Source organism: Schistocerca serialis, chromosome 12 (assembly GCF_023864345.2).
Source record: "Schistocerca serialis cubense isolate TAMUIC-IGC-003099 chromosome 12, iqSchSeri2.2, whole genome shotgun sequence".
NCBI classification, from domain to species: Eukaryota; Metazoa; Arthropoda; class Insecta; order Orthoptera; family Acrididae; genus Schistocerca; species Schistocerca serialis.
In genome coordinates, this window is record NC_064649.1 from 97777694 (window position 1) to 97790724 (window position 13031).

The 13031-nt window shown below is 45.9% G+C and overlaps 1 non-coding gene across 1 annotated transcript; it reads left to right on the top strand.

Annotated features, from left to right (window-relative positions):
- Nucleotides 1–12716: 12716 nt before the first annotated feature.
- On the top strand, nt 12717–12791 carry Trnas-cga (transfer RNA serine (anticodon CGA)). Its single transcript has one exon. It is a non-coding gene; the product is annotated as a tRNA-Ser (tRNA).
- The last annotated feature ends 240 nt before the right edge of the window (nt 12792–13031 follow it).

The following is a 13031-nucleotide window of genomic DNA, read 5'->3' on the forward strand; positions in this document are numbered from 1 at the left end:
ACAATGAAACCACGTGTGGTAATTTTGAGCTGAGATACCTGCGTGAGCTAATTTTAAGCTGAGATTCGTGCGTGTGCAAATTTAAGCTGAGAATATTTAAGAACTGCGTATGCAGAGTTTGAATAATAACAAGCACTTCCACATGTTGAGTACTGACTTTGTCTCAATCTGACAGAGAGACAATGGGAAACAGAAGTGCTTGTGCGAAGTTCCAGTTGAGGATCCGTGTGTGAGATAATTTAGTAATCATGATACCAAAATTGCCGTTATTAATTACATATATGTGAAGCAAGTTACAAATTTTGAGCCGGCCCTGTGGTCGAGCGGTTCTTGGCGCTTCAGTCCGGAACCACGCGGCTGGTACGGTCGCAGGTTCGAATCCTGCGTCACGCATGGATGTGTATGATGTCCTTAGGTTAGTTAGGTTTAAGTAGTTCTAAGTTCTAGGGGACTGATGACCTCAGATGTTAAGTCCCATAGCGCTTAGAGCCATTTTTTTTTACAAATTTTGATACTCTGACAGAGAAAAAAGGTGAGTTAACCATCTCCCCAGCAACACAATGAGGGTTACATTGCAGTGGGAGATGAGCATAAATCCTCCAGAGTACGTGGCAGGTCCGTAGGAAAGGTTACGTGTGAAATTTGATCCGAGGGTTTGTGACTTGTTAATCTGGGTTGAAATTTTTGTTGTGGGTAAGATTGGATACGTACTGGGTGAAGTCGGTTATTCTGTTTTGTTTTACATGTTTAATGTGTGTCATTTGAATGTGGCGCCTTAGTTACAAGTACAATACCAAAAAGCAAGAATTTTCTTTGAATAGTCTGACAGCTAGTAAATTGTTTAGGTTGTTAATGAATGGGCTTGAGAGAGAGAGAGAGAGAGAGAGAGAGAGAGTGAGTGAGTGAGTGAGTGAGTGAGTGTGTGTGTGTGTGTGTGTGTGTGTGTAGGTAGTGGATATCCGTACCAATCCAGAAAGTGCACTAAATCTTTGAAATTCTTCTTTTGTCAGTTTCTTCATTACCTGTAAGGAAACAAAAATTATATGTGTAGCATTATTTTTTTCTAAGTGATTATTAAAAGTTGGTGAGGCAGCAGTAAGTCACCTGAGAACAGCAGAACAGCAGATTGCTGTTGCGGATCAAAAAATTGTGAATAACCACTGATTTCTTACTGCGTGTTATATGGATAAAGGTAGAATACACTATTTTACGTGCGTATTGGCGAATATTACGTGGTCAAACATAATGATGTACGAGTATCTAGAATGAGATTTTCACTCTGCAGTGGAGTGTGCGCTGATATGAAACTTCCTGGAAGATTAAAACTGTGTGCCGGACCGAGACTCGAACTCGGAACCCTTGCCTTTCGCAGGCAAGTGCTATACCAACTGAGCTACCCAAGCACGACTCACGCCCCGTCCCCACAGCCTTACTTCCGCCAGTACCTTGTCTCCTACTTCCCAAACTCCACAGAAGTTCTCCTGTGAAACCTTGCAGAACTAGCACTCCTGGAAGAAAGAATATTGGTGAGACATGGCTTACCCACAGCCTGGGGGATGTTTCTAGGATGAGATTTTCACTGTGCAGCGGAGTGCGCGCTGATACGAAACTTCCTGACAGATTCGCAGGAGAGCTTCTGTGACGTTTGTAAGGTAGGAGACCAGGTATTGGCATAAGTGAAGCTGTGAGGACGGGACGTGAGTCGTGCTTGGGTAGCTCAGATGGTAGAGCACTTGCCCGCGAAAGGCAAAGGTTCTGATTTCGAGTCTCGGTCCGGCACACAGTTTTAATCTGTCAGGAAGTTTCATGTACGAGTATGTCGAACACAGTGATATTATCCTCGAAACCCAGTACGCATTCCGAAAAGAGTCACTCCTGTGCAACCATAGTCGCGCATTTCTCATATGGCATCCTGAGAGCGATGGATCGAGGTAGTCAGGTAGATGTTATATTTGTTGACTACTGAAGATTATTTGATACAGTACCAGGCCTACTTTTTCCACTGAAAGTACGACGAAGTAGAATATAAGGCGACGTAAGTAGAAGCAACTCGAGGCATGCTCCACCGAAGGATTTTTGGTCTCCAGCTGTTTAAGGGTTATGGCAATGGCCTTGCGGACAACTTTATCAGTAACATCGGAACCTTCGCAGATGACATATATAATGTACTGTCTGAGAAAACCTCCACAAGTATTCAGCCAGAACTTAATAATACTTGAAAGTGATGCAAAGGTAGGTAATTGCTTTAACCCTTAAAGTGACATTGCTCAGTACATACACCACTGGCCGTGAATGGTATTTATTGCCGTGTTTACTACAAACAATCGATTTTCCTGGTGGAAATACGTGCTCTAACGGATGTGAGTGCCGATATTACTACTGTTGAGTGAGGACGGTGTTCTAAGGAACATTACATTAGTACACTGCTGGCCACCGTAAATGCAACACCCTGAAGGAAGCATCGGAATCAAGTGAAATTTACACCATGAGTTTCCAGCGATGAGATATGCACCTGATTAGAATTTCAGCGCAGACGCACATCACACGCGCCTGTGGCGCCACCTCATAGCGCCATTTAAGGCTTGGCGATTTCGACGAGTGTACGTTCGGCACGTGTGTTTACCTTGTGGTTGTTCCGCAAGACGATCAGTTATGCCTCGTAGACAACAGTGAACATCTTTTGATCAACTATCCGAGTTCGACAGAGGAAGGATAGTGGCTTACCGAGATTGTGGATTATCATACAGAGAAGTCGCTAGTCGTGTTGGACGAAACCAAACAACTGTAATGCGGATATGTGACCGTTGGATGCAGGAGGGTACGACGGACCGACGTGGTCGATCGCATACATCTCGGTGCACCACTGCACGTGCTGATAGGCAAATTGTGCGCATGGCAGTGACGGATCGCTCAGTGACATCCCGAACCATAGCACAGCACATTGCGTCTGTAACGCATCATCCAGTGTCTGCGCGTACCATTCGACGCCGTCTACAGCAGAGTGGTCTGTCCGCAAGACGTCCGTTGCTTCGTCTACCATTGACGCAGAACCACAGACGTCTCCGTCGCCAATGGTGTGATGACAGACGGATGTGGACGGCAGAATGGAATGACGTTGTCTTTACTGACGAGGAACGCTTCTGTCTGCAGCACCACGATGGTCGGATTCGAGTGTGGAGACACCGTGGAGAGAGGATGCTGGACAGCTGCATTATGCACCGCCACACTGGTCTTGCACCGGGTATTATGGTATGGGGCGGTATTGGATATTACTCTCGCACGCCTCTAGTAGGCATTGCCGGTACTTTAAATAGCCGGCGCTACATATCCGAGGTGCTGGAGCCAGTTCTCCTTCCTTACCTTCAGGGCTCGGCCACAGCCATATTTCAACAGGATAATGCGCGACCACATGTCGCACGCATTGTCCAAAGGTTCTTCGTCAATAACCAGATTGAATTCCTTCCCTGGCCGACTCGCTCTCCGGATCTTTCGCCGATAGAAAACATGTGGTCCGTGGTTGCTCAATGAGTGACCCAGATTACATCCCCAGCTGCCACACCAGATGATCTTTGGCAACGTGTGGAAGCTGCTTGGGCTGCTGTACCCCAGGAACACATCCAACGTCTCTTTGACTCAATGCCGAGACGTGTGGCAGCGGTGATCTCCAACAATGGCGGCTACTCTGTCTACTGAATCTGGCAGGAACCACATGTCACAGACGTCTGTAAACGTAATCATTTGATACTTGGTCAACATGTTATCTACAAAATAAATTTGGTTGTGCTACCTCTTGTCTTTCTTGGTGTTGCATTTACGGTGGCCAGCAGTGTATTTATCATTTGTAGAATGTCTGGCACGGAGCAAATCATTAACGCTTATTTTCCCCTGGGTCGCATGTGGACTCGTGCACGCCAAACAGTTCATCTATACCGACAGGTGCATTCCACGTAGTAGTGCTATTACGACCATGCAGAAAACACCGACGTGTTTGTGAGTGGACTGTCCAGTGCAGAAAAAAACAACCAACACATGGACATGTGTACATATTAAGGTACCACATGTAAAGATATCAGCACTTACACCTATTGTAACCCGTATATTGCATACAGTTTCTCTGATAAGCAACAAAACCATTTTTACATTTTTAAGATGGTAGGCTTGATTTATCATCCGACAAGTTAGTAACGTTGTGCCCATTGAGGCACTGGCCTTCATTGCTGGTTTTGAGTTCAGTTAGCATTTGTCACCTGTGGATTTACGTTCCTGATATTTTTCGACACAAATCAAGGTAGATGCGATTCACAGTAACATTTCCTACATTGTTGTTGTTGTCTTCAGTCCTGAGACTGGTTTGATGCAGCTCTCCGTGCTACTCTATCCTGTGCAAGCTTCATCATCTCCCAGTACCTACCGCAACCTACATCCTTCTCAATCTGCTTAGTGTATTCATCTCTTGGTCTCCCTCTACGATTTTTACCCTCCACGCTGCCCTCCAATGCTAAATTGGTGATCCCTTGATGCCTCAGAATACGCCCCACCAACCGATCCCTTCTTCTAGTCAAGTTGTGCCACAAATTTCTCTTCTCCCCAATCCTTTCCAATACTTCCTCATTAGTTATGTGACCTACCCATCTGATCTTCAGCATTCTTCTGTAGCACCACATTTCGAAAGCTTCTATTCCCTTCCTGTCCAAACTATTTATCGTCCATGTTTCACTTCCATACAGGGCTACATGCCACACAAATACTTTCAGAAACGACTCCTTGACACTTAAGTCCATGCTCGATGTTAACAAATTTCTCTTCTTCAGAAACGCCTTCCTTGCCATTGCCAGTCTACATTTTATATCATCTCTTCTTCGACCATCATCACTTATTTTGCTCCCCAAATAGCAAAACTCATTTACTACTTTAACCGTCCCATTTCCTAATCTAATTCCCTCAGCATCACGCGACTGAATTCGACTACATTCCATTATCCTTGTCTTGCTCTTGTTGACGTTCATCTTATACCCTCCTTTCAAGACACTGTCCATTCCGTTCAACTGCTCTTCCAGGTCCTTTGCTGTCTCTGACAGAATTACAATGCCATCGACGAACTTCAAAGTTTTTATTTCTTCTCCGTGGATTTTAATACCTACTACGAATTTTTCTTTTGTTTCCTTTACTGCTTGCTCAATATACAGATTGAATAACATCGGGGAGAGGCTACAACCCTGTCTCACTCCCTTCCCAACCGCTGCTTGCCTTTCATGCCCTTCGACTCTTATAACTGCCATCTGGTTTCTGTAAAAATTGTAAATAGCCTTTTCTGTCCCTGTATTTTACCCCTGCCACCTTCAGGATTTGAAAGAGAGTATTCCAGTCAACATTGTCAACAGCTTTCTCTAAGTCTACAAATGCTAGAAACGTAGGTTTGCCTTTTCTTAATCTTTCTTCTAAGATAAGTCGAAGAGTCAGTATTGCCTCACGTGTTCCAATATTTCTACCGAATCCAAACTGATCTTCCCCGAAGTCGGCTTCTACCAGTTTTTAAATTCGTCTGTAAAGAATTCGCGTTAATATTTTGCAGCTTTGACTTATTAAACTGAGAGTTCGGTAATTTTCACACCTGTCAACACCCGCTTTCTTTGGGATTGGAATTATTATATTCTTCTTTAAGTCTGATGTGTCAGCAGGATTAGCCGAGCGGTCTAAGGCGCTGCAGCCGTGATCTGTGCGGCTGATCCCGGCGGAGGTTCGAGTCCTCCCTCGGGCATGGGCATGGGTGTGTGTGTGTGTGTGTGTGTGTGTGTGTGTGTGTGTGTGTGTGTGTGTGTGTGTGTGTGTGTGTGTCCTTAGGATAATTTAGGTTAAGTAGTGTGTAAGCTTAGGGACTGATGACCTTAACAGTTGAGTCCCATAAGATTTCACACACATTTGAATTTGCAGTCTCGGCCGAAGTGGCCGTGCCGTTCTAGGCGCTGCAGTCTGGAACCGCGAGACCGCTACGGTCGCAGGTTCGAATCCTGCCTCGGGCATGGATGTGTGTGATGTCCTTAGGTTAGTTAGGTTTAACTAGTTCTAAGTTGTAGGGGACTAATGACTTCGGAAGTTGAGTCCCATAGTGCTCAGAGCCAATTTGCAGTCTGATAAAATCAATACACAAGTCGTTTGTAAGCACATCTGCAACTGGCTTCCTACCATGCCGTACATGTAAGCAAATAGATTTCTGAGAACTCAGTCGCTAGTTTTACTAATTATATGCTTTGAAATGATTCTTGCAATAATTAATGAACATTGCAGATAATAATGTTTCACAAACTACGCACACCAAAAAAAGTATTTCATCACCTCGGTTCCGGAACCTGTACAGAAAATTGGAATAGAGATCAACATAAACATAATCTCCGACCTTTTTATTGCTCATGAAAACCACACATTGCATGTTGTACCACCATCCAGCAAGACCTTCAGAGGTGGTGGTCCAGATTGCTGTTCACACCGGTACCCCTAATACCCAGTAGCACGTCCTCTTGCATTGATGCTGTATTCGTCGTGGCATACTATCCACAGGTTCATCAAGGCACTGTTGGTCCAAATTGTCCGACTCCTCAACGGCGATTCGGCTTAGATCCTTCAGAGTGGTTCTTGAGTCACGTCGTCCATAAACAGTCCTTTTCAATCTATCCGAGGCATGTTCGATAGAGTTCGAGTCTGGAGAAAATGCTGGCGACTCTAGTTGAGCGATGCCGTTATGAGGGAAGTCAGTCACAAGATGTGTCTGATGGAGGCGCTAATTGTCGTCCATTAAGACGAATGCCTCGCCAATATGCTGCCGATATGGTTGCACTATCGGTCGGAGGATGGAATTCACTTACAGCGGTTACTGCGCCTTCCATGACCACCAGCGGCGTACGTCGGCCCCACATAATGCCACCCCAAAATAGCAGGGAACCTCCACCGTGCTGCAATCGCTGGACAGTGTGTCTAAGGCCTTCAGCCTGAACGGGTTGCCTCCAACACGTCTCCGACGATTGTCTGGTTGAAGGCATATGCGACACTTATCGGTGAAGAGAACGTGATGCCAGTCCTGAGCGGTCCATTCGGCATGTTGTTGGGCCCGTCTGTTCCACGCTGCATGGTGTCGTGGTTGCAAAGGTGGACCTTGCCGTGGACGTCGGGAGTGAAGTTGCGCATCATGCAGCCTACTGTGCACAGTTTGAGTCGTAACACGACGTCCTGTGCCTGCACTAAAAGCATTATTCAACGTGGTGGCGTTGCTGTCTGCGTTCCTCCGAGCCATAATCCGTAGTTAGCGGTGATCCTCTGCAGTAGTAGCCCTTGGACTGCCTGAGCGAGGTATGTCATCGACAGTTCCTGTCTCTCTGTGTCTCCTCCATGACCGAACAACATCGGTTTGTTTCACTCCGATACGCCTGGACACTTCCCTTGTTGAGAGCCCTTCCTGGCACAAAGTGACAATGCGGACGCGATCGAACAGCGGTATTGACCACCTAGGCATGGTTGAATTACAGACAACACGAGCCGTGTACGTCCTTCCTGGTGTAATGACTGGAACTGATTGGCTGTCGGACCCTCTCCGTGTAATAGGCACTGTTCATTGATGGTTTTTTACATCTTTGGGCGGGTTTAGTGACATCTCTGAACAGTCAGAGGGTCTGTGTCTGTGATACAATATCCACAGTCAACGACTATCTTCAGCAGTTCTGGGAACCGGGTTGATGCTAAACCTTTTTTGATGTGCGTACATCAGTAGCAGTATAAGTTGAGAATTTGGGTTTGAAAGGAGGCGTGCCGTTGTAGGCGGTGAGGTTGTGGTGACCACGTGTCCAGATGGCGTAGTGGTCGGCTCATTTGCCTAGTAAGCAGGAGACAAGGGTTCAAATCCCGGTCTGGCTCAAATTTTCAACTTGACACATTCATACAGAGATCACTGCCCATTGGGAGCTAATGACTTGAATTCCTGTGTGTCTTGATTCATAGTGGACGCAGGAACAAAATGTCTGTTCTTTCGGACACACACCATATATACGTTAGTCAACTGTCACCTTTTACATCTTACAGGTACCTTGTAGAAATAGTCTCGCAGTTTGTTTTGATCATGTGATGACTTCACAGTACGGTAAATTAGAGCATCATCTGCAAACACTCTAAAGAGGGCTGTTCAGACCGTCTCCCAAATCGTTTATGTAGATCAGGAACAACAAAGGACCTATAACACTACGTTATTATTACAGATATTACTTCCGTTTTACTTGATGACTTTCTGTCAACTATTTCGAGTTGTGACCGTTGTAACAGGGAATTACGAATGCAGCCACAAGACTGAAACGATACTCAATAGGCAAGCAATCTGGTAAGAAGGAATACAAGTTCTATGCTCCTATCTCCAAATGTTTCCAGGGGAAGATGTCGAATGCGACCATTTTAACTGCTTATTCACTGCAGATTAAAATTAAAGAAACTGCAGGTAGGTTGACAGTTAAAGAAATGACGCAGGAGACAGAGGCTCAAAAGTCTTTCAAAGTGAGCACTAGGCAACAAGTAACTGAAGCAGGGGAAAGGAGTACAATGGAAGACGGATGGGTGGCTTTGAGAGGCGAACTAATGAAAAACAACAAAGGATCATACTGGCAAAAAGAAAACACTCAGTAGAAAACCGTTCCTCCTGCTTTTAACTCTTCGTTCGTTGAGTGTTGTCCTCAGTGTCGACGTACTGCGTTGCTACACTGGCCGAAAAATATGGGTTGTGGTTTCTGACACTGACAACTGTAAATTATGTAGCCGACAGGTGCACAGTTTCGTTTCACCGTACTTTAATTTCACTTTGCACAACCCCCAAATAATACACAGTTATATGGCCAGTGCACTGTTATTTAACCTTTCATAAGCCTCATTAATAGTTAGCAGGCGAAACTCCACGTACAATATTTTCTGGTTGAATATCTATGAGCAGTAAAACCTAACCACAAAGTTCACAATTCTTGAAGAATAATCGGGTGCGTATGGAGCAGACATTGTCACTGTTTTTACACACGGACTAATTGTTTAGCACTTATTCCACAGCTAATTTGAAGCATTGTTGTTGCTCTAACCGGTACAGGTTACTTGTCTGAAACTCGACCGTGGACTGACTGTCTTTCGACATAAAAATCGGGCCCTTATATATCTTCACAATAATAGGTGCTGAAACTACACATTGTTCGAAGTTTAATTTACAGAAATTACAATGAAAACTTAACTCTTCGAATTAACTGACTACGTCGAAATATTGCATCTTTCTAACAGTTTCTTCTACTGAAAGAGTTAGGCCGAATTATTTGTTTAAATCATAAAATTAACAAATAGAATTACGCAAACAATACTTTTGATAAAACTGTTAATTATCTTGAAATTAATTCGAAGCTGGTTTTGCTAACATGTTTTCGAATAGAGCCAAATAGATCTTTTAAGATTACTGGTATTTCGTCTTCCAAATGTTTATAATCAGTACAGAATTTATATTTGTTTATACGTCAACAGTAGGATTTAAGTTACGAAAAAATTACTGATTTCACCCTATTACGAAAGATGCTAACTAGGAATAGTCAAAATAAATTAGAAAATCCATTACATACCTAAAACTAAGCACAAAATTAGATCTGGTGTTAAATTGTTTAAAACTGAGGGCCAGCCTTTCTCTTATATGAAAAAGCAAATTAGATTCACATATATGAATGGTAATTAGTTAAAACTGAAAAAGCTGATTTAAGGAGGCAAGTGGCGAAACAAGAGGGGATTATAATTATCCCTACTTGCTTAGTCACGCAGTCACTGAATTCAACAAAGACAGAAATCCACTCCTTGTCACGGAGGTATTCCAGAACCGCTGTGTGTACGCCCCCATCGTTAGGAAATCTCCCATCCCCACACATATTCCTTCAGTTTGCCGAAAAATGTAAATCACATTGTGTAAGATCTAGATATTCCGACCACAAACGCGTACGTCTATGCGGCATCTGTCATTTTGTAGTCACCATTTCATTACGAGTGGATGCGGCATTGTATTTGGTCCGTACACCGCCAGAATTTCACGGTGAAATCAAGATGGTTTGCTCACAAGAATTGTACTGCCGAGTGCGCTTCATGTTTGGACTACGTTTCCAGTAGCGCGTAATTTCAGTCGCACAGTGGTGCACCCGCATCAGAACTCCGTACAGGAGTCCCGGAACATGTATTCCCTTCCGACAATGCTGCGCAGTGGTCATAACGTAGGGCGACGTGTGTATTTAGTTTCTGTGAAGTTGCTATGTAGAAGGATTATACGAAGGAAACAGTCTTGAAGATAATTTTATGGAAAAGGATGAGGAACCAGGTGAACATGAGGTGAGAGATACGATTCTGAGAGAAGAAATTTAGAAAGGATGCTTGACAAAACAAGGCACCTAGAGCAGTGTATACAACGTTCGAATTATTGAGACCCTTGGTAGTGTCGACCTTCGTAACACTCCACCCGCTAATCTAGGTACATGAGACATGCGAAATTCCCTCAGACTTCAAGAGGAATGTTACAACCCTACTTCCAAAGAAGGTAGCTGGTAAGAGACTGAGTATTACATAACCGTATATATACACTCCTGGAAATGGAAAAAAGAACACATTGACACCGGTGTGTCAGACCCACCATACTTGCTCCGGACACTGCGAGAGGGCTGTACAAGCAATGATCACACGCACGGCACAGCGGACACACCAGGAACCGCGGTGTTGGCCGTCGAATGGCGCTAGCTGCGCAGCATTTGTGCACCGCCGCCGTCAGTGTCAGCCAGTTTGCCGTGGCATACGGAGCTCCATCGCAGTCTTTAACACTGGTAGCATGCCGCGACAGCGTGGACGTGAACCGTATGTGCAGTTGACGGACTTTGAGCGAGGGCGTATAGTGGGCATGCGGGAGGCCGGGTGGACGTACCGCCGAATTGCTCAACACGTGGGGCGTGAGGTCTCCACAGTACATCGATGTTGTCGCCACTGGTCAGCGGAAGGTGCACGTGCCCGTCGACCTGGGACCGGACCGCAGCGATGCACGGATGCACGCCAAGACCGTAGGATCCTACGCAGTGCCGTAGGGGACCGCACCGCCACTTCCCAGCAAACTAGGGACACTGTTGCTCCTGGGGTATCGGCGAGGACCATTCGCAACCGTCTCCATGAAGCTGGGCTACGGTCCCGCACACCGTTAGGCCGTCTTCCGCTCACACCCCAACATCGTGCAGCCCGCCCCCAGTGGTGTCGCGACAGGCGTGAATGGAGGGACGAATGGAGACGTGTCGTCTTCAGCGATGAGAGTCGCTTCTGCCTTGGTGCCAATGATGGTCGTATGCGTGTTTGGCGCCGTGCAGGTGAGCGCCACAATCAGGACTGCATACGACCGAGGCACACAGGGCCAACACCCGGCATCATGGTGTGGGGAGCGATCTCCTACACTGGCCGTACACCACTGGTGATCGTCGAGGGGACACTGAATAGTGCACGGTACATCCAAACCGTCATCGAACCCATCGTTCTACCATTCCTAGACCGGCAAGGGAACTTGCTGTTCCAACAGGACAATGCACGTCCGCATGTATCCCGTGCCACCCAACGTGCTCTAGAAGGTGTAAGTCAAGTACCCTGTCCAGCAAGATCTCCGGATCTGCCCCCCATTGAGCATGTTTGGGACTGGATGAAGCGTCGTCTCACGCGGTCTGCACGTCCAGCACGAACGCTGGTCCAACTGAGGCGCCAGGTGGAAATGGCATGGCAAGCCGTTCCACAGGACTACATCCAGCATCTCTGCGATCGTCTCCATGGGAGAATAGCAGCCTTCATTGCTGCGAAAGGTGGATATACACTGTACTAGTGCCGACATTGTGCATGCTCTGTTGCCTGTGTCTATGTGCCTGTGGTTCTGTTAGTGTGATCATGTGATGTATCTGACCCCAGGAATGTGTCAATAAAGTTTCCCCTTCCTGGGACAATGAATTCACGGTGTTCTTATTTCAATTTCCAGGAGTGTAGTTACTATGCGATACTGCAGGGCCTGTGCATCGTATTGCGGAAGAACACAGGCGGATACACCGGGCATGTGATTTTGAAGTAAAATATCTCCCCTGTACGGGAATACACACAGTGGATGTACGAGTACAGCTTAGGAACGCAAGGTTGACGACATATGGATGTCTGGGTCTGGTCGTGAGTCGTGCACGGATAGCCGAATGATAAGGCGACCGCTCACGGTAAGCAGAAAATCCGGGTTCGAGTCCCAGCCCTGCACAAATTTTCATTGTCGTCGTTCCATTATATAGCTGATGGTTGTCCTTATTCGCAGCTGCGAATACATTTCATGTATATATTTAGTCAGTCATGCTCACAGAATATTAGCACGTATGAAACTTCCTGGCAGATTAAAACTGTGTGCCGGACCGAGGTTCGAACTCGAGACCTTTGCCTTTCGCGGGCAAATGCTCCACCAGCTGAACTACCCAAGCACGACTCACGGCCCGTCCTCACAACTTTACTTCTGTCAGTACCTCGTTTCATTCTGGAGACATCCCCTTGGCTGTGGCTAAGCCATGTCTCCGCAATATCCTTTCTTTCAGGAGTGCTAGTTCTGCAAGGTTGGCTGGAGAGCTTCTGTAAAGTTTGGAAGGTGAGGTACTGGCAGAACTGGAGCTGTGAGGACGGGGCGTGAGTCGTGCTTGGGTGGCTCAGTCGGTAGAGCATTTGCCCGCGAAAGGCAAAGGTCCCGAGTTCGAGTCTCGGTCCAGCACACAGTTTTAATCTGCCAGGAAGTTTCATATCAGCGCACACTCCGCTGCAGAGTGAAATTCTCATTCTGGATTAGCACCTATTATTGACAGAAGTAATTAAGTCTGGCAGATAATTAGTGTGCTTCACGAAGAACTGTAAGACCACACAAGGAAATACTGAGCCTACGACTTACTTAGGCGACGGATTGAAGAAATGCAAAACTATGTTTGTAGCATATATACATTTGAAGAAAACAGTCC